Below are 20,933 nucleotides of genomic sequence, written 5' to 3'. Positions count from 1 at the left end.
GTAAGTCTTTGTGTTGCTGAAAATTTTTGCAATTTACACGATTAACCTAGCTCCTACAAAAACTACCTCGACCAAAAACTTTAACCTAAAGCGGACAGATGGACGAACGGACAGACAAACATACGAACGGACGCACAGACCGAAAAACATAATGCCCCTAGGTGGGGCATCAAATACAGACAAAACACAAAAACTTATCATTGACCAATGAACCATGTAAATGAGGTCAAGGTCAGATACCCGCAAGACAGACAACACCGTTTGATTTCTTACTTCCAAATGTCACTGAATTACAATAACTAGAGGCTAGAGCCTGTGTCGCTCACCTTGGTCTATGTTCATATTAAGCAAAGGACACAGATGGATTCATGACAAAATTGTGTTTTGGTGATGGTGATGTGTTTGTCGATCTTACTTTACTGAACATTCTTGCTGCTTACAATTATCTCTATCTATAATGAACGAGGCCCAGTAGTTACAGTGGAAAATATTTTGTAAAAATTTACAAAAATTTACAAAATTTATGAAAATTGTAAAAAATTGACTATAAAGGGCAATAACTCCTTAAGGGGTCAATTGACAATTTTGGTCATGTTGACTTATTTGTAGATCTTACTTTGCTGTACAAAATTTTCTTAAAATTACCAATTCAGGGGCAGCAACCCAACTACGTGTTGCCTGATTGGTCTGAAATTTTCAGGGCAGATAGATCTTGACCTAATGAACAATTTTATCCCCCATGTCAGATTTGCTCTAAACACTTTGGTTTCAGAGATATGAGCCAAAAACTGCATTTTACCCTATGTACTATTTTTTAGCCAGGTCGGCCATCTTGGTTTGCGGGCGGGGTCATCGGACACATTTTTTAAACTAGATACCCTAATGATGATTGTGGACAAGTTTGGTTAAATTTGTCTTATTAGTTTCAGAGGAGAAGATTTTTGTAAAAGATTACAAAAATTTACGAAAAATGGTTAAAAATTGACTATAAAGGGCAATATCTCCTTAAGGGGTCAACTGACCATTTTGGTCATGTTGACTTATTTGTAGATCTTACTTTGCTGAACATTATTGCTGTTTACAGTTTATCTCTATCTATAATAATATTCAAGATAATAACCAAAAATGGCAAAATTTCCTTAAAATAACCAATTCAGGGGCAGCAACCCAACAACAGGTTGTCCAATTCATCTGAAAATTTCAGGGCAGATAGATCTTGACCTGATTAACAGTTTTACCCCCATGTCAGATTTGCTCTAAATGCTTTGGTTTCAGAGATATAAGCCAAAATCTACATTTTACCCCTATGTTCTATTTTTAGCCATGGCGGCCATCTTGGTTGGTTGGCCGGGTCACCGGACACATTATTTAAACTAGATACCCTAATGATGATTGTGGACAAGTTTGGTTAAACTTGTCTAAGTAGTTTCAGAGGAGAAGATTTTTGTAAAAGATTACAAAAATTTACAAAAAATGGTTAAAAATTGACTATAAAGGGCAATAACTCCTTAAGGGGTCAACTGACCATTTTGGTCATGTTGACCTATTTGTTGATCTTACTTTGCTGAACATTATTGCTGTTTACAGTTTATCTCTATCTATAATAATATTCAAGATAATAACCAACTAGAGGCTCTAAAGAGCCTGTGTCGCTCACCTTGGTCTATGTGCATATTAAACAAAGGACACAGATGGATTCATGACAAAATTGTGTTTTGGTGATGTGTTTGTAGATCTTACTTTACTGAACATTCTTGCTCCTTACTATTATCTCTATCTATAATGAACTTGGCCCAGTAGTTACAGTGGAAAATATTTTGCAAAAATTTACAAAAATTTACAAAATTTATGAAAATTGTAAAAAATTGACTATAAAGGGCAATAACTCCTTAAGGGGTCAATTGACAATTTTGGTCATGTCGACTTATTTGTAGATCTTACTTTGCTGTACATTATTGTTGTTCACAGTTTATCTCTATCTATAATAATATTCAAGATAATAACCAAAAGCTGCAAAATTTTCTTAAAATTACCAATTCAAGGGCAGCAACCCAACAACGTGTTGCCTGATTGGTCTGAAAATTTCAGGGCAGATAGATCTTGACCTAATGAACAATTTTATCCTTGTCAGATTTGCTCTCAATGCTTTGGTTTCAGAGATATTAGCCAAAAACTGCTTTTTACCCTATGTACTATTTTTTAGCCATGTCGGCCATCTTGGTTTGCGGGCGGGGTCATCGGACACATTTTTTAAACTAGATACCCTAATGATGATTGTGGACAAGTTTGGTTAAATTTGTCTTAGTAGTTTCAGAGGAGAAGATTTTTGTAAAAGATTACAAAAATTTACGAAAAATGGTTAAAAATTGACTATAAAGGGCAATAACTCCTTAAGGGGTCAACTGACCTTTTTGGTCAAGTTGACTTATTTGTAGATCTTACTTTGCTGAACATTATTGCTGTTTACAGTTTATCTCTATCTATAATAATATTCAAGATAATAACCAAAAACGGCAAAATTTCCTTAAAATTACCAATTCAGGGGCAGCAACCCAACAACGGGTTGTCCGATTCATCTGAAAATTGCAGGGCAGATAGATCTTGACCTGATAAACAATTTTACCCCCATGTCAGATTTGCTCTAAATGCTTTGGTTTCAGAGATATAAGCCAAAATCTACATTTTACCCCTATGTTCTATTTTTAGCCATGGCGGCCATCTTGGTTGGTTGGCCGGGTCACCGGACACTTTTTTTAAACTAGATACTTGAATGATGATTGTGTTTAAGTTTGGGTGCATTTGGCCCAGTAGTTTCAGAGGAGAAGATTTTTGTAAAAGTTTACGGATGACGGACGCAAAGTGATGAGAAAAGCTCACTTGACCTTTCAGGTCAGGTGAGCTAAAAACGGCAAAATTTCCTTAAAATAACCAATTCAGGGGCAGCAACCCAACAACGGGTTGTCAGTTTCATCTGAAAATTTCAGGGCAGATAGATCTTGACCTGATTAACAATTTTACCCCAAGTCAGATTTGCTCTAAATGCTTTGGTTTCAGAGATATAAGCCAAAATCTACATTTTACCCCTATGTTCTATTTTTAGCCATGGCGGCCATCTTGGTTGGTTGGCTGGTTCACCGGACACATTTTTTAAACTAGATACCCAAATGATGATTGTGGCCAAGTTTGGTTTAATTTGGTAAAAAGTAGTTTCAGAGGAGAAGATTTTTGTAAAAGTTAACGACGACGGACGACAGACGCCAAGTGATGAGAAAAGCTCACTTGGCCCTTTGGGCCAGGTGAGCTAAAAAACACAGAATAGAAGAAGAAAGAATTCCACTTTTCGGGTAATTTGTGATGACGTATTTACCCCCACGTAGAAACAAAATGGTTATTGCCCGATACCACTAAAGGCACTGCCTTTAAAAACCTGAAATCAGGTCATGTGCATACCCATGTAGGCATGGTACAGGCACATTTCAGAGAAAGCAGGACAACTTGGCCCGGACCGTCAATAAGTAAACGTGGACCGTCTATAAAGACAACTCAAACAAAAGAGGATTTGAACTATATAAATGATTATAAATTATTAAATGTTATGTTTTACGTGACAATATCATTTGTATGTTGCTGAATTTGCAAAACATAATAAAAAAAAATGTTGTTTAATGTGAATTCAAATTTTTACTTATCTTTATAATTTATTTTAAAACTTAATTGGGGCAAAAAAAGCCTAGGTGTAGAGTTGTTTCATTGACAATTATACCACGTCTTATTATAATGATAGGTTAAATTCGTTTTATTAATTTGTTGAATTCTTTATTTTATTATTTTAAAGTCAACTCGGGCCGTCTATAGTGCCAATAAAATATAAACATAGTGTGTGCTATTTCTATGATAACATGTTATATTTTACATCAAAGTATCCCTTTAGTGTAGATTATCATTTCTACTACCTCATGGTGATTCTACATTTTGAATAAAATCTTCATAATTCATTAAACAAACTTTTAAAATTAATCTGTTGATTAAATTCTTTCTTTGGTCATAATGATTAAATTAAATTTTATCAACAATCAATAATGTAAACTTAATTATTCTAATTAAATGACCAAGAAAGTGATAATCAAATTACACAAGCTGATTACCATGATTACAGGTTGTTGAGAAATTAATCATAAAGGCCTCAAAATCACACCAAAACTTTATCAGAGACTTCTCTTCAGACAGTCTATTTCATTGAATCATGTATTTGGTCAAAACTTTAATTTTATATTTAGTCTGAGATGTAATTATAGACGGTCTGAGTTGATTTATAGATGGTGTGAGTTGACTTATTGACGGTCAGAGTTGTCTTCATAGACAGTCCAAGTTGTCTCGGGCCGACTTGTCTCGCACCCATTTCAGATAATCAAAACTGTACATATGAATTTCATAGATTTTTACTTGGTCTTAAAACAAATCTCGCTTCAGGGTAAGTTCTCCTGCTTAATAGAGCTACATGTACAGTAATTACAAAAAAGTTTTCAAATTTCACAACCAAAAAAACAGGAAATTTATTGTGTTGTCTCCCCTTAAAACATGTGTATTCAATCTAATTTTATTTATGAAATTATTTTAATCATTCAACCTGTTTTAATTGAAAAATTGAAAGCTAATCAACAAATTTTTACCATCAAATACAAAAAGCATGATACTGTTTCACCAATTATGTAAATAAAAATCGTTATTTTTAGTCGGGGGAATAACCCCTAGTTTTTTATATGAAACTGTTTATAGCACCCATTAACCCAGTTTCTATAATATTAAAACAATGGCAAGGAAATGCCAAACAAGGGAAATAACTCCTACAAAAGAAGCAAAAGATATCACAGGGATATTCAAACTCTTAAGAGGTCGATTGACAATTTCAACCACGTTGACTTATTTGTAGGTCTAACCTTTGCCATTTAAAGTTTATTGGTATCTATCATAGTGTCTACAAAAAACAAAAACAAATTTGGTAAAATTAATCTTTCAAGGGAAATACCTGCTATAAAGGATCAATCGCCATTTTGATCATGGTAACATTTTCGTATATATCTTACTCTGTGGAACATTTTTGCCACTTAAAGTTTCTATCTATCTATCACAGTTTCTACAAAAAACTTGAAAATTTATCAAAAAGTGTCTTTTAAGGGAAACAACTCATTTAAGGGATCAATTTACAATTTTGGTCAGTAAACTTATATGCAGAACTTGACTTGCTTTTCAAGATTATAACCAAAAACAGAAAAGTTCATTTTTTCAGGGCTAACAACTCCAAATAGCTATAGGGTTGTACAACATGTACAATTGGTCTTAAAATTTCATGGCAGATTAATAATTACATCCTTATTTTAGTCTTAGATGCATGATTTTTTTATTAGTTGTTATTGGCTTAGAACTAGCTGTCAGCAACTGCGAGTACTCTCAGATCTGAACTTAGTGTCTTTTTGTTGTGAGGATGTATAAGTACCCTGCCACATCCACTCTGTGTTTTTGTTACTTGTTTTTGCTTTGTATCTATCTGATGAGTTAAGCCCTTTTTAACTGATTTTTATAGTTTGTTCAAATGTTGTACTTTTACCCCACTGCCCCAGGTTAGGGGAGGGTTGGGTGCCCGCTAACATGTTTAACCCCGTAACATTCTGTATGTGCCTGTCCCAAGTCAGGAGCCTGTAATCCAGTGGTTGTCGTTTGTTGCTGTAGATCATATTTGTTTTTCGTTCATTATTTTGTACATAAATCAGGCCGTTAGTTTTCTCTTTTGAATAGTTTTACATTTGTCATTTCGGGGCCTTTTATGGCTGACTATGCAGTATGGGCTTTGCTCATTGTTGAAGGCCATACATGACCTATAGTTGTTAATTTCTGTGTCATTTGGTCTCTTGTGGAGAGTTGTCTCATTGGCAATCATACCACATCTTCTTATCTTTATATTATCACTTTGATCCATGTCAGTTTTGCTTGAACTGCTTTATTTTTTCAGATACTAGTATACACAAAAAACTGCACCCCCCCCCCCCCCCTTTCCATCATTTTCTATTTTTTGTCATGGTGGTGATGTTACTTGATAGAAAAAAAAACACAAACTTTATACTAGAGACCCTAAGGATCATTCAGTCCAAGTTTGGTTGAAATTGGTCCAGTATTTTCAGAGGAGTAGATCTCTCAAAAAGTTTTAACTGGAAGACGGACAGACCATGGACGCAAAGGGATGACAAAAGCTCACATGGCTTTTTAGGCCAGGTGAGCTAAAAAATAAACTCAAAACCTTGTATATTTGTCTGATTACACACCTAAATGAAGTATTCTACAAACAGGGTGTGATCTTTTTCCATTAAACACCAAAACATCAATTGCACTTCCGCAGACCTAAAAATTATAAGTTTTATGTACAAGTATTAAGACAAACATATGCACAATATTAAATTCATAAATTTTTCAGCCTCTGAAAATTTAAACTGTCCACAAACAAGCAGGACAATCATATTAAACAATTATTTGTGGCTTTAATGCAAGTTTCTTTAAAATAATTTATTTGAAATAATTTAGATTTCTTGAAGCTAAATTTGTTTTCTTGTCACTAAATTATTGATTTAAATGAAGAGTGCACACGCTTAAATGTCTTGCCTGCGTAACTTACAATAATTGATTTTATGTTGATAGTCCATTGATCAGTCAGGGGTACTACTTGTACAAGTAATCTTTATTCACTTGAAGAAGTAAAAAAAATATACTTATATAAGTTAATTATAATGATTGAATAATCTCCCCTTAATTTTCTCAAAAATTCACTTGTATAAGTAAATTTCTTTTACAATCCCACAAAAATTCTCAAGTTTTGAGATGTAAAAACATGCCTTTAATGATTTTTCCCAGGTAAGCTCATAATTTTTGATTAGAGTTCAATGTTTCATCTCATTAATTCAACAAAGAAACTGATTGTGCAAAGATCTTAAGTATTTGCGCAAGGCCTTCAAAAATTGCTCTTTGGGGGCTTGTAAATGAGCAGTATTCTGAAGATAACAGACAAATGAGATTTTCATTGTCCATGAAATTACACTTAAATTATAAGTTAAGACATCTGCAAAGGACAGACAATTTAAAATTCTATTAGAGCAAAGAAGTCCTAAGAATTCAAGAAAAGAAGATAGGATGACTTTTTCACTTACCAATTAAAATTAATTGATAAGATTTTCATCCCCACCCGCCCCTCTGAATTCGTTCCGCCCAGATTTTTTTTATTTTAAAAAATTTACGATTTCCGGATTTTGTTCATTTCCGTTACCGGTAACCGCTGATAATTTCGGAAAATTTCGGGTTTCGTATTTCTTCGAGTAATTTAACCAAAATGATTAAGACAACATATTCTGCTGCTCTATGATGGCAACATTATCTTCCGAGAATAGAGATTGAATACGAGAAGGGCATGAAATATTCGGTTTACGAGTAATAGGCGGTGTCCAAGAACGCAAATCGCGATATGTCACAAATTTCTGTGATTAGAAAAACCGGTGGATTTTTTTAATTATACAGTGACTTTGTGTCAGGAAATTTGGACTGTGAATGATATCCAAAGCGCAAGAATTGTGGAACACATTAGTACAAAAAACATTACTGGAAAAAAGAAATTGACACAAGCACGAACTTGTGCGATGTATGACCGTATATTGAGTACAAAAAGTTGGTCAACGTACAAAATTTATTGTAGCAAGCCCTTAGAATTACCCCTAGGCTGTCGTTTTTTTTTTTGTCGACAAACAGCAAACACCCTCTGTCCCCAGCCCCCAATAGAGTCAATAAACAACTTCTTCTTTTTGGTTAAGTTCATGTTCCACATTGTAATTATATTTGCACCTTGCATAAGAATCTTAAAAGCATATAAACCCTAGTATTTTCAACACAGGTTGAGTTTTCATTTCACTCTGTACTCATAATACTTGTGTTGCATACCAATGCATATGCTTCATTTTATGGGCACTACAAACCATAGCCGAGAAAGCAAAATAAATTTGGTGTCAGTCTAAAAGAGAGCATTTCTCTGATATCTATGATAATATTCAAGATAATTACATGTACATGTACCAAAAACTGCAAAATTTCCTTAAAATTACCAATTCAAGGGGCAGCAACCCAACAACGGGTTGTCTGATTCGTCTGAAAATTTCAGGACAGATTGATCTTAACCTGATGAATATGTTTACCGCTTGTCATTTGCTCTTAGTGCTTTAGTCATGTTAGTTTAAACTTTCATGGCTTCGTTGTTGGACTTCTTTTGTTTAGCTACACCCGAAGTAGTCAGAATTTCATCTGCCTCTTCCATTTTTCTCTTAGAAGATGTGTCGCTAAAGCGAAACAAACTTTTGGTTTAGCAACGTTGACAACCACATGCGTTAATATGACGAACGCGGACCTCGACAAAAAGCATCCATAAAAATTGTTATCTGACACGCTGTACTATTAATGAACCATGAAGTAGATCACTAAGATAAAAATAAATTTCAGCACACCCCTGAAATATCATAGAATTGGTCAGTTGTCATTTCGATTCTGTATGAAATTGTTCATGACACACTTTTACCGTAGTTTCATAAAGAAAACGTTATTGACAGACAGACAGACGAAAACCATAATGAACCTAAAGGCTATTCAAACACATTGTTTTTCTTGAATTCCTTTAAAAATGTTAAATTCAGACGTATTTCGTCTTTGCCTGCCCTCACTTTGAATATCTATATAGAATAACAAAACAGGCGGCCATTTTAACTGTATGTGCTTCTACTGTGTATATTCCTCGGAAGAGTTGGAGCACATCGAATACAAGAAAGATAACTCAATTATAATGTTTCCTAGTATTGAAATACATCTGGGAACAGTATATCTAACGGGAAATGAATCTGATACGCTTTTCAGTATAAATTGATAAAATCTCGGACTCCCCGAGACTTCCCGAGATTTACGGATTTTGGTAGCGTCTGACTGAAAAACTACCAGAACTGCTCAACAAATAAACCACATAACTCTAATTGTAAATAAATACAAGTTTTATCATTTAGTAGATATATTTTGTCATATAAAATTACCAAAATAAGTTTGATTTATTTGATGTGAAGTGTTTTATAATAGTTTGGGAATTTGTAAATCATCACGGCAATGGCCGCCATTTTTTTATTACCTGGTTTGCATTCTGCCCAATTCTGTGATAAAATGCTTGCGATTTTAACAAATTTGAAGTGAAAGAATACAAGTTTGATACACTAGCATCACTTTAAAACTAATTTGAATGACATTTTATTGATAATATCAGAAATTATTAGGATAATAGCAAGTCCGTTTTTAACACATATCCGTTTCTGTATTGTATCTTTATTAACTATGGCACGACGATAAAATCGACTACAATCAGGTAGTGTCAAGTCCCGTCAATATATATGTTCCTGAATACATGTACCTACTCAGTGTTCTCCCCAGAAATTTTTTAAGGCGCAAAATTTCAAGGGCGCGTAACTCTATTTCAGAGTGAACTATTGTGACCTGAAGCAATCGGTCATAAATCATTACATGCAATAATGCACAGTATTAATAAACATGATAAAGAATAAGAATATATATATGAAATAAATTCATTTTAAACACAAAAAGCATTTATATCACAGTCAATTAAATAAGTCAAAATGTATATATAGTTCAAGAAAAATCCTCATGTTCTTCTGGGCATTCCATTTCTGGACAGCTTCAGAAATATTTATTTCTTTACTCTATGTTCCTTCTAGAGATATAGTAACAAGACAGTTTGTAATTTTGTTGGACAGCCTGTTCCTCAGTCTTTATACTCTTTAGGTTTGAAAACATCACCTGCCTTTCGCTTAACCCATTTTTTCTTTGCAAAGAACATTTTGACTTATTCAGCATTAAAATTGATTATGTTTAAGATGTTTGGAATACAACTTTTTAAAACAAAAAAATTGTAATGCACCAGCTGACCACTTTCCGTAGTTTGACATTACGCTTACGAGTGTATAATTGTCAAAACGTTTCTTTTGTCAGGTAATGTTAGGTATAAACGAAACTTGACAAATTCGTCAAAGTTAAAACCAGTGAAATTCCTTTACTAGTGACATTATACAAATGCGAATGCTGCAGCGATTCCGTACATATACATGTATTTCCTGATGCCGATGGACAAATTAACGATTGATGTTAAAAAAATTATTTTATTTCTAAAACGTGACAGTTGACAGACGAATTTTACTTACAAGCAACAATTTTTCACTTTCTAATAAAATAAATCACTCCTTGTTAATATCTTTAATAAAAGTTTTTTTTACTTTTTTGACGTACAAATACGCTCATTCATAAATTTCATCATAACTTTCTTTAGTAACGTGTATTCAAATTTATCACGTGTATTTGTCATGTTCATTAGTCGTGTTTAAATAGACCATTCTTCTCTTTTATTGGCACTACCGGACCACAGCGTCATATCGGCCTGGGGAGTACTCATGATCCGTCTGTTTAGGTCTTTTGAGTTATGGTCATTGGTGCAAATTAGGGTGTTAGGGGAGGGGGCTTGGGTCATCATGAAAACCCGTAAGACGAGGATTCTTAATAGCACAAAAACCCACGAGACGAGGACTCTTAATAGGTTTTTGTGCTATTAAGAATGCATCTTGACGTCACAATTTCCATTGAAAAAGCATGCATAGTACGAGTTCATATGACGTACGAAAACATATCTGACCATACTGTAAAAATATTATAGTAAATATAGAGCAAGTGCTGGCGCGATTATCGTCTTAAAGAAATTAGTCCGAGATTACTCTGACGTCCAACGGCTGTTTTGCCAGACAAGCTGGGGCCGTGGGACGTCAGAGCTCGTCCCATATCAAAAAGTGGATATTTGCCCGTCCAAAATAGATGCGCTGCTTCGTCGCTTCTGGTGCCGTAGGACGGCCTTGGAATTATATAAATCGGGTATCAAAATGCCAGAATTGGTGGGTCACTGTGAAAACTGTCTAAATATGAGAAAATAAAGGGTGGCAGGTAGGTAAAACTTACATAAATGAAGAGATAAATGAAAAATGAACAAATTGATACCCGATTCATATAATTCCAAGGCCGTACTTTGGCACTAGAAGCGACGAAGCAGCGCATCGATTTTGGACGGGCAAATATCCACTTTTTGATATGGGACGAGCTCTGACGTCCCATGGCCCTAGCTTGTCTGGCAAAACAGCCGTTGGACGTCAGAGTAATCTCGGACTAAAAGAAATGCACTATGAAATAACTGTGTTGGGCAGGGACTTTCTATACTAAGTCCCTGTCTTGGACCAGTAAAAAACTTCATCAGTCATGATCACCCTAACACCCTTATGGGGAGACAACTCATATAAATGTAGTCTTGATATGAAAACTTCTCGCACATGTTGTGCCTATCTTAGTATCTCTGGTCATATACTGGTAAATCATGATATTTTCAAAATGCACGCCTTACTTTGTTTGTGTAGTCACAACATCTTGGATATATTTTTGAGTGTGTTTCACCAAAACACGTCTGTTTTTGCCATTTGTTACAGGAAACATAATTTGAAAGGGCGGGAAACTAATGCATATAATATTCAACTCGTTTCAGGACTTGTTTCCGGGTTTTTTTATGATGAGTAAAGGTTGTGGTCACAGTGGCGGATGCAGGGCAACGGTTTAGATGAGTTAGTTAGCTCCGCTAACAGCTAATCTTCAAAAACAAATAAAAGAATGTAAAAATTATTGTTACATTGGAGACTAATTACCGGAATGCAGGGTTGGGTAAGGAACCGATTAATTACGAATGTAACAATAATATTTGGGTCTACGGTTACATTGCGTTATTGTTACATTAAAGACTGCAATGCATAGGCGGATCCGTGAATTCTTATCTGGAGCTCTGTTTTACATTCAACTAGATATGTTTCAATTCACCAAAAAATTTTATCAAGCTGAACATATCAAGTCCAGGAAAAAATCTGAACAAATGGAGTATTTCATTTCACTCCATGGACCGCAAACTGCAATTGTAATACAAGACTGGTAGCATAAGGTACCATATGAAGGCAGACAACAATATAATATAAAGATGTCATAGACATGCACGTCATAACCACTTTTATTATTAATCCTAGTTTGTCTGACTTAAAATATGATTGTTCTCTGTTTGATCCCGGATTATATTACTATCTTTCATTAATTTGGAAATTTGTTGATGATGCAGGATATTTTTCGGAATATTAATAATTGCAGATAAACCGGGATAGTCTCTACTACTACTTTTTATCAGTAACTGCTGTGGATAATAAACATGATAAACTAGCAATTGATAACAATGTGTAAACAAATGATGTAGTATATTAATGTAAATAAAAAATAGAAGCTTTCGAAAATAATCGAAACTAAAAAAAACACAAGAAATAACGAATTTTGGAAGGGGGGGGGGGGGAGGAGGGGGGCAAAAAATGTTCTGTCCCCAAATACATATGATAAGATTAATGACATACAACACTCAGGTTGCTGATTTTCTAAACATATTTACTAAGCTTACTATGTTGTTTCTGTGTTGTTTACCTTATTTTAATCATTTTTATTTAACAAACTTTTTTTTTTCATTCCTTACTCTCAGAAAGAGACGAATGATTTGTGTCCAAAGTTTTGATCAGTTTTACTTGTTGCGTAATGCAGGTGTTTTGTCATGCAAAAAAAGTTTATAATTTCTGTCTATGCGACTTGACTGGATCATTTAAATATTATAATCAATGATGCTTGTGCATGTAAAATGAATAAGGAAGATATGTTTACTTCTTTGTTAGATGGACCTTTAAAGATATGTACCTATGTTAGCTACTTTATAGCTATTTTTGGCCAAACAAATCATTTAACGGGACGGTAACCAAAGACGACTTCAAAACCTGTTGGGACTAGTTTATAAACCGGTTATATATTTTAAGCAAATAACTAATAAGTGCATCTCACAAATAAGCTTGTATTATAAAGTTCAGTTTTTTTTATTTTGTTTACAATGTGTTGAATTAAATCATTTTGAAAAATACTTACTTGATAAGTTGTCCTACTGGCCAATTAGTCTTGGCAGTTGTCTTCGATAATAAATAGGATTTTTTTTTGTATACCAAGGAGAGAGATATGGTGACAAGGACGTAGGCCCTAACAACCAGGTACATGTAGCAATGTTCAACTATTAAAAGACAGTTGGCCAAAAGAGTATGCTTAATTACTTGTTGCAAATACCATATACAATACAATATTTTTTATATAATTTCCGTATTAGGTCCCCATACATAGGACAGGGGGAAATGTTAAACCTACGATACCTTTCACTAGGGACGGGTCTAGGACTTTTGAAAAGGGGGTTGGCCAGAGGAGCACATTAAAAAACCCAGGGGATCCGGCTGTCATTAATCTGAAAAAAAATGTACTCAAAAACTAAAAAAAAAAACCTTTTACGCCCAAAAGATCATCAAAAAGAGGAGAATGCTTGTTACAAATACTTTATACAATGCAGCATGTTTACTGAATAATTTTTGAATGAGGCCCTCAAAGAGGGCATAAACGTGTAACATATGATACTTTCACCGTAAAGGTGGATCAAGGACTTTGGAAAAGGGAGTGGTCCAAGAGGGGCACATTATAAAAACCAGGGAACCCGGCAGTCAAAAGCAGAAAATGCACTAAAACACAATTTTCGGCCATAAGGTGTTTCCCTGAGACCCATGTTTACGAACCTACAATATTATATTCTTCTCATACATATCATATATTATTAATGTACCACATTATAAAAACCAGGGGACCAGCAGGTGAGAAACTGAAAATGCACTAAAATACAATTTTCGGCCACAAGGTGCTTCCCGGCTGATACGCCCATGTTTACGAATCTACAATATTATATTTTTATCATAAAGATCATAAATTACTAATGTAACACATAAATATAGATTAAACGGTACTTAAATTGCTGTCTGAATAAGGAATATAACAGAAATAAATTAAAATTACCTTTTAAATTTAAAAAAAAAGTTGTCCGCTTGGTTAAGAGGAATTTCCACTTTCGTTTCATATAAAATCACAGAGATATAGCCGATTGTCACCACGTCATTTTTACATACGGGTATTTAATATGAATATGTGTTTATTGACCCAATTCAGAGATCGAGGGCATGATTAAAAAGCATATATCAATATCTCTCGTATATTATATCTTTATAATTTTTACATTTTTACACGTCACTATAATAAATGATTTACTTACTTACTTATAAAAGTAGAGATTATGGATACATAGTTTATTAAATCCTGTAGCCATGAATTTCAAAAAAAAAGGGGTCTGCTTTAATTATGTATATATTCAACACTTTCTGCAATAAAATCTCTTGTGTTATAACCACCACTCATAGTGTATGCGAAGTAAACATTATTGCACATAATGCTGTGTCATTGCTAAAAACACCTCAAGGGTTGACCATGTTGAGGGGCCTGATGGGGGGGGGGGGGGGGGGTCTCATCACGATTCACAGAAAATAAATCTGTAGAAAAACGGATCACGATAGCGAAAATGCGCCGATCACGAAGAACGAAAATAACCCACCAGGCCCCTCCATGTTGACTGGGGTATAGATATATGGACACGTGGACTTCGCCTGTTCCGGTAGAAACTTGAACCCTTGCTGAAGTGAAGCGACCGTATGTATAATTACACAGCCACATCCGGACGGAATTGGGATGTTCAATTCGATGCCTCGTGTAGAGAAAGCAAAATGGATCTCTGCACATTGAATAACCCTTGAAGCAACTTCTTAAGGGGTCCGTATGTGACCTGTTGCATGACTTAAATTCTGCCCAACCAGTGGCGGATCCAGGGGGAGATCCGTTGGTTGGAACCCCCCTTTGTTGGACGATCAATGCATTTGAATGGGGACATATATTTGTAACCCCCTCCCTTTCTCCTGGGTTGGAACCCCCCTTCTAAAAATGGCTCGATCCGCCCCTACCAACATATGTATTTTTGAAAGAAAAAATATTCGGATTCCAAAGGGAAGAAACATAAATAATCTGTAGCAGCATTGGCCAAAAATAAATATTATGAAAAAATATTCTTCTTTAGGTGTATTAGTATTCGTTTTAAATTGAATCCAAGAGTTGCTTGAAAAATCCTAAGCAATAAAAGAAATATTTTAGACCCATATATACATATTTGACTTGGCTTGCTTTATTCTGAACTTAAACGATGTTCTTTGGTTTTTCAGTCCACATTTGACCTTTTGATAATTAATCATCTATTGGTATTTAAGTCTAACTTCTACATAATTTTCTACCCAATCCGAGAAAAAATGACACTGGGATCTCCATACATTTGATAGACCACAATTATCAAAAATACTTTTAAAAAATTTCAACTATTTGCTTTCAAAGCCATGCCGATTATCAATATATACAACAGAAATTTATGAAAAATTAAAGAGAACTTTCCCCCTTCACCATTTATTAATCTGCATCAGAATTTTATTATTCGTATTTCAACTGTGAGTGAAATCCGAAATCGTCCGAGTTCTTAATAAATAATGCTATTTGGTGTTGTCTGCTTTAAGTTTAATATGATCTTGCAAAATCGCAAATGTAATTTGGTAATATATCTAGATTTTCAAAACTCCAGACCTCTGACCTAGAGTAAAACTGGTAAAATGGCTTCATCAAACATAACTTATTGACATTCAATTGATAAATTATGTTTTCGACAATACTTTGCTTCTGTTCCCTGATCTAATAATATTTTTAGCTGTTAATAAAAGTTCCAATGTCCCCCGCCCCGCGTTGCACATATTTTATATGTTCTGTCCAAGGACAATAACTAAAAAAAATGATTTTTTAAACTTTTTAAAATGATCTTACTAGAGAGCAATTTCCGATATATTTAATATTACCAAGGGAAACTCATTAAACATATTTGATCAAGACTTATTTTTGAAATTATCTAAGACATTGCTGTTATGTACCTTTGATATGAATTTGATAACATAATCTGACAAAATTTGTACATGCGAGAATACTTACAATGCAATTTTTCATAAAATCAATGTTTCCAAGGGGCATAACTCTTTTAAAAGTAATTGATCGGCATTGATTTTCGAACTCGTTAAAGACATTGCTGATGTAAGCCTAACCTATGATATAAGTTTCATAAAAGTCTGACAAGAATTGTACAATTAAGAGCGCTAATGATGCAATTTTCCTTATAAGTAATGTTTCCAAGGGGCATAACTCTTTTGAAAATAATTGACCGGCACTGATTTTCGAACTCGCCTAAGACATTGCTAATATAAACCTATGATATAAGTTTCATAAAAATCTGACAAGAATTGTACAAAAAAGAGCGCTAATGATACAATTTTCTTTATAAGTAATGTTTCCAAGGGGCATACCTCTTTTGAAAATAATTAATCGGCACTGATTTTCGAACTCGTCCAAGACATTACTTCTATAAACCTATGATATAATTTCATAAAAATCCGACAAGAATTGTATACGTGAGAGCGCTAACAAGACCAGACGGACGAACGGATGCCTGGTATATCTATGTACTCCCGCATCGCATTGCGCGGGGGGCAAAAAGATCTGCTTCTAGCAAAAAATGCACTAAGATACTTGTAACAATTTCAATCTTTTTTTATTACAAAATAGAATTTATCTACCTCTACGTCTGCATACAAACCAATAGAATTTTAAGAGAAACCATTAACTCATTTCCTATATCGCAACTGATAGATTCTACACCTTATATATCATTTTCTTCTAAATATGATTGAAGATCATTAAGATACAATTAAAATAGAACAGGAGATAGATTTTCTCCTTGTCTAACTCCTAGTTCACATTTATATAAAAAAAAACCTGAACATTCATCATTATGTCTGATATATGATTTAATCCCTTCATACATATTTTGTATAATGAGTAAAAATCTACCATTTATATTATTTTGTAAAAGTTTACAAACTAACGAATTTTTATAAAGTCAAGCGCCTTCTCTTAATCCACAAATGCACAATGAAGTTTTTTTCTTTTTAAAAGGCAATAGCTCAAATAAAGCACACAGAGAAAAAATGTGATCATTTGTAGATTACCACTTCTAAAACAGCTTGGTAATAACAAGTATTCATCAAGATAAACTGTTAATGTTATAGTTATCCCATGGTGACGCGGTGTGTCCGTGTAAGATCAACCCGATGGCCGGAGGCCGGAGGATGATCTTTCACTGACACCAAGTCCGAATGGGATAACTACTTTAAATCCATGCTGTTCTAGATTATATAAAAAAATAAAATGCTCCGCAGGGCGCAGCTTGATACGACCGCAGAGGTCAAACCCTGAACAGTTGGGGCAAGTATGGACACAACATTCAAGCTTGATACAGCTCTGAATTTGGATTGTGATTAAATATTTGACACAGCATAGGTTACTGACACAGAATGAATGTGGTCTAAGAACTTAATTTTTTTTTATTAAATTGGACATTCACCTATTATGGTCCAATATCCAAAATCTAAATACATGGTTAGATTAAGCATATCAAAGAACCCCAAGAATTCAAGTTTTTATGAAATCAAACAAAGTTTAATTTAGGACCCTTTTGACCTCAATGTGGACAAAGTTGATAACGGGGCCCAAAAATCAAAAATCTAAATACATGGTTAGATTCAGCATATCAAAGAACCTCATATATTCAATTTTTGTTGAAATCAAACAAAGTTTAATTTTGGACCCCGATTTGGACCAACTTGAAAACTGAGCCCATAATCAAAAATCTAAATACATGTTTAGATTCAGCATATCAAAGAACCCTAAGAATTCAATTTTTGTTAAAATCAAACTAAGTTTAATTTTGAACCCTTTGGACCTTAATGTAGACCAATTTGAAAACGGAACCAAAAATTAAGAATCTAACTACACGGTTAGATTCGGCATATCAAAGAACTCCAAGAATTCAATTTTTGATGAAATCAAACAAAGTTTAATTTAGGACCCTTTTGACCTCAATGTGGACAAAGTTGATAACGGGGCCCAAAAATCAAAAATCTAAATACATGGTTAGATTCAGCATATCAAAGAACCCCATATATTCAATTTTTGTTGAATCAAACAAAGTTTAATTTTGGACCCCGATTTGGACCAACTTGAAAACTGGGCCCATAATCAAAAATCTAAATACATGTTTAGATTCAGCATATCAAAGAACCCTAAGAATTCAATTTTTGTTAAAATCAAACTAAGTTTAATTTTGAACCCTTTGGACCTTAATGTAGACCAATTTGAAAACGGAACCAAAAATTAAGAATCTAAATACACGGTTAGATTCGGCATATCAAAGAACCCCAATAATTCAATTTTTGATGAAATCAAACAAAGTTTAATTTTGGACCCTTTGGACCTCAATGTGGACCAATTTAAAATCGGGGCCCAAAATCCAAAAACTTAATACACGGTTAGATTCAGCATATTAAAGAACCCCAAGAATTCAAGAATAAAACCCCATTGAAATTGGTCAAGATATAAGCAATTAATACTGTGCAATTGAATATTTCTTGCTATTGCGCAATACTGTACAATTGACAATTTCTTGCTATTGCGCAATATTGTGCTATTGGATATTTCTTGCTATTGCGCAATACTGTGCAATTGAAGATTTCTTGCTATTGCGCAATACTGTGCAATGAAAGATTTCTTGCTATTGTGCAATACTGTGCAATTGAAAATTTCTTGCTATAGCACAATACTTATTATATAATAATTTACACATCCTGTTTGGTGTGTATCTCCTACCATATCATTATTATTTGCTTTTAAATATAAATCAGAAATAACCAACTTAAAATGGAAAATTTTAAAAGAAAAAAAAAGGAAAAAAAGAAAAAAAAGGAAACCCCCCCCCAATTTTTTGAAACCCCTTATGATTCATCACCCCCAAACTCAATCCCAGCCTTCCCTTTGTGGTATGGTACCTTGCAGTACAATTTCAGAGAGATCCATACACTTGAACACAAGTTATTGTCCTGAAACTAGAAAAATGCTTGTTTTTTTCCCTTTTTGGCCCCTTATTCCTAAAATTTTGAGGGAATTACCCCCAAAATCAATCCCAGCCTTCCCTTTGTGGTATGGTACCTTGCAGTACAATTTCAGAGAGATCCATACACTTGAACACAAGTAATTGTCTGGAAACTATAAAAATGCTATTTTTTCCCCCATTTTGGCCCCTTATTCCTAAATGTTTTGGGCAATTACCCCCAAACTCAATTCCAGCTTTCCCTTTGTGATATGGAACTTTGTAGTTCAATTTCAGAAAGATCCATACACTTACACACAAGTTATTATCATGAAACTAGAAAAATGCTTGTTTTTTGCCCCTTTTTTGGCCCCTAATTCCTAAAATTTTGAGGCAATTACCCCCAAAACCAATCACAGCATTTCCTTTGTGATATGGAAACTTGTGGTACAATGTCAGAGAGATCCATACACTAACACACAAGTTATGTCTGGAAGTTACAAAAATGCTTATTTTTGGCCCCTTTTTGGCCCCTAATTCCTTAACTGTTGGTACCATAACCCCCAAAATCAATCATAACCTTCCTTTTGTGGTATTGAACCTTATGGTAAAATTTCACGGAGATCCATTCACTTAAACTAAAGTTAGAGTGCAAAACCAATGTGTCTTCGGACGACGCCGGACGACGCCAGACGACGACGACGACGACGACGACGACGCCAACGTCATACCAATATACGACCAAAAAATTTTTAATTTTTGCGGTCGTATAAAAATGGATATTTCAGGGGCAATAACCCCAAAAATGGCTGATGGAATTTTTTTCGATTTTCAGGGTTGATACATTTTGTTGTGCTGATCATTTCTTCAATTTCAAGGTTTAAACTATTGTTAGCTCCTATGTATATATATATATATATATATATATATATATAGTTTAATAGATAACAAAAATTCTGAAAATTGGTAAAAACCATATAGGGTCTTCAGGTTTTTCTGAAACTTTTCAGGTCAATTTTAACATAGCTCCTATAGTATTTGACACAATAGCCAAGACCTGCTATAAATAAATATCAATCCATTGAGCATTTTTAGAGGTGAAAATTTCAAAAAGAAAAAATTACTGTAAACAGACATACATGTACGGACAATGGATGCAAAGTTATAGCTAAAGTTCACATGGTCCGATATATTAGTCTGAAAGCTGCATATATGCAAAACAAAAAAGTTGAAACAATCATTTGTTTAAAATCATATATTCCACATGAAAAAGATAATGAAATAAACTGTTATCTCGCCTTTTTGTAATTTTGATAATGCAAATGTTGAAATTAAAATAGCAATACTTTAACATGTAAGTTATGCAAATATTCAAAGAAATTTGGATGTTATTATTACTGGTTCATGGAATAAGTTTGAGTTATTTCTCTTTGAACAGAAATATGGTTTAACATAGTACTCTAACATTAGATATGATTTCACTAAAAATAGTTCTCTAAAATTAGATATGATGTAACACAATATATATCTATTTTCAAATTATAATCAAATATAATTAATAGTTCAAAATATTTTTTCATTCATTTGTCACAAACTAATATAGATCTGCAACTTATCTATCAACTTCACCTACACAATGTAATGTAATATGTCCTTTAATAAAAATAGATTATTATCTAATTAAAGGAGTTCACTTCATAAAAAAAAATTTATATATATAGCATTCAGAAAATTAGTTTATACAGAATTACAAACAAACCTACCACAAAATTCTTCAAACAATTTACCAAAGAAAAGAAAAAAAATCCAAAATGTCATTTATCATTTATCA

General features: G+C 33.7%; 1 protein-coding gene and 1 long non-coding RNA gene across 3 annotated transcripts in view; both read right to left on the bottom strand.

Moving 5' to 3' along the window:
- LOC127732177 (uncharacterized) overlaps positions 1–14,174 on the bottom strand; it is a 145,865-nt gene extending 131,691 nt beyond the window's left edge. The window contains exon 1 of one of the 2 annotated variants that reach the window (XM_052241246.1): positions 14,065–14,174. The gene's annotated coding sequence lies outside the window, so the exon portion shown is untranslated. Of the gene's footprint in view, positions 1–13,104; positions 13,487–14,064 lie in introns of those variants that run through there. The other variant, XM_052241247.1, reaches the window with a different exon arrangement.
- Positions 14,175–16,707: 2,533 nt separating this feature from the next.
- On the bottom strand, positions 16,708–19,291 carry LOC127732176 (uncharacterized). The gene is made up of 2 exons (XR_007996105.1): positions 17,903–19,291; positions 16,708–17,776 (listed from the first exon to the last, which is right to left on the bottom strand). It is a non-coding gene; the product is annotated as an uncharacterized LOC127732176 (long non-coding RNA).
- Positions 19,292–20,933: the final 1,642 nt, after the last annotated feature.

This window comes from Mytilus californianus, unplaced genomic scaffold (assembly GCF_021869535.1).
Source record: "Mytilus californianus isolate M0D057914Y unplaced genomic scaffold, xbMytCali1.0.p SCAF_22, whole genome shotgun sequence".
NCBI classification, from domain to species: Eukaryota; Metazoa; Mollusca; class Bivalvia; order Mytilida; family Mytilidae; genus Mytilus; species Mytilus californianus.
The sequence above is the reverse complement of the archived record's forward strand: the minus strand, read 5'-3'. Positions and strand labels throughout refer to the sequence as shown.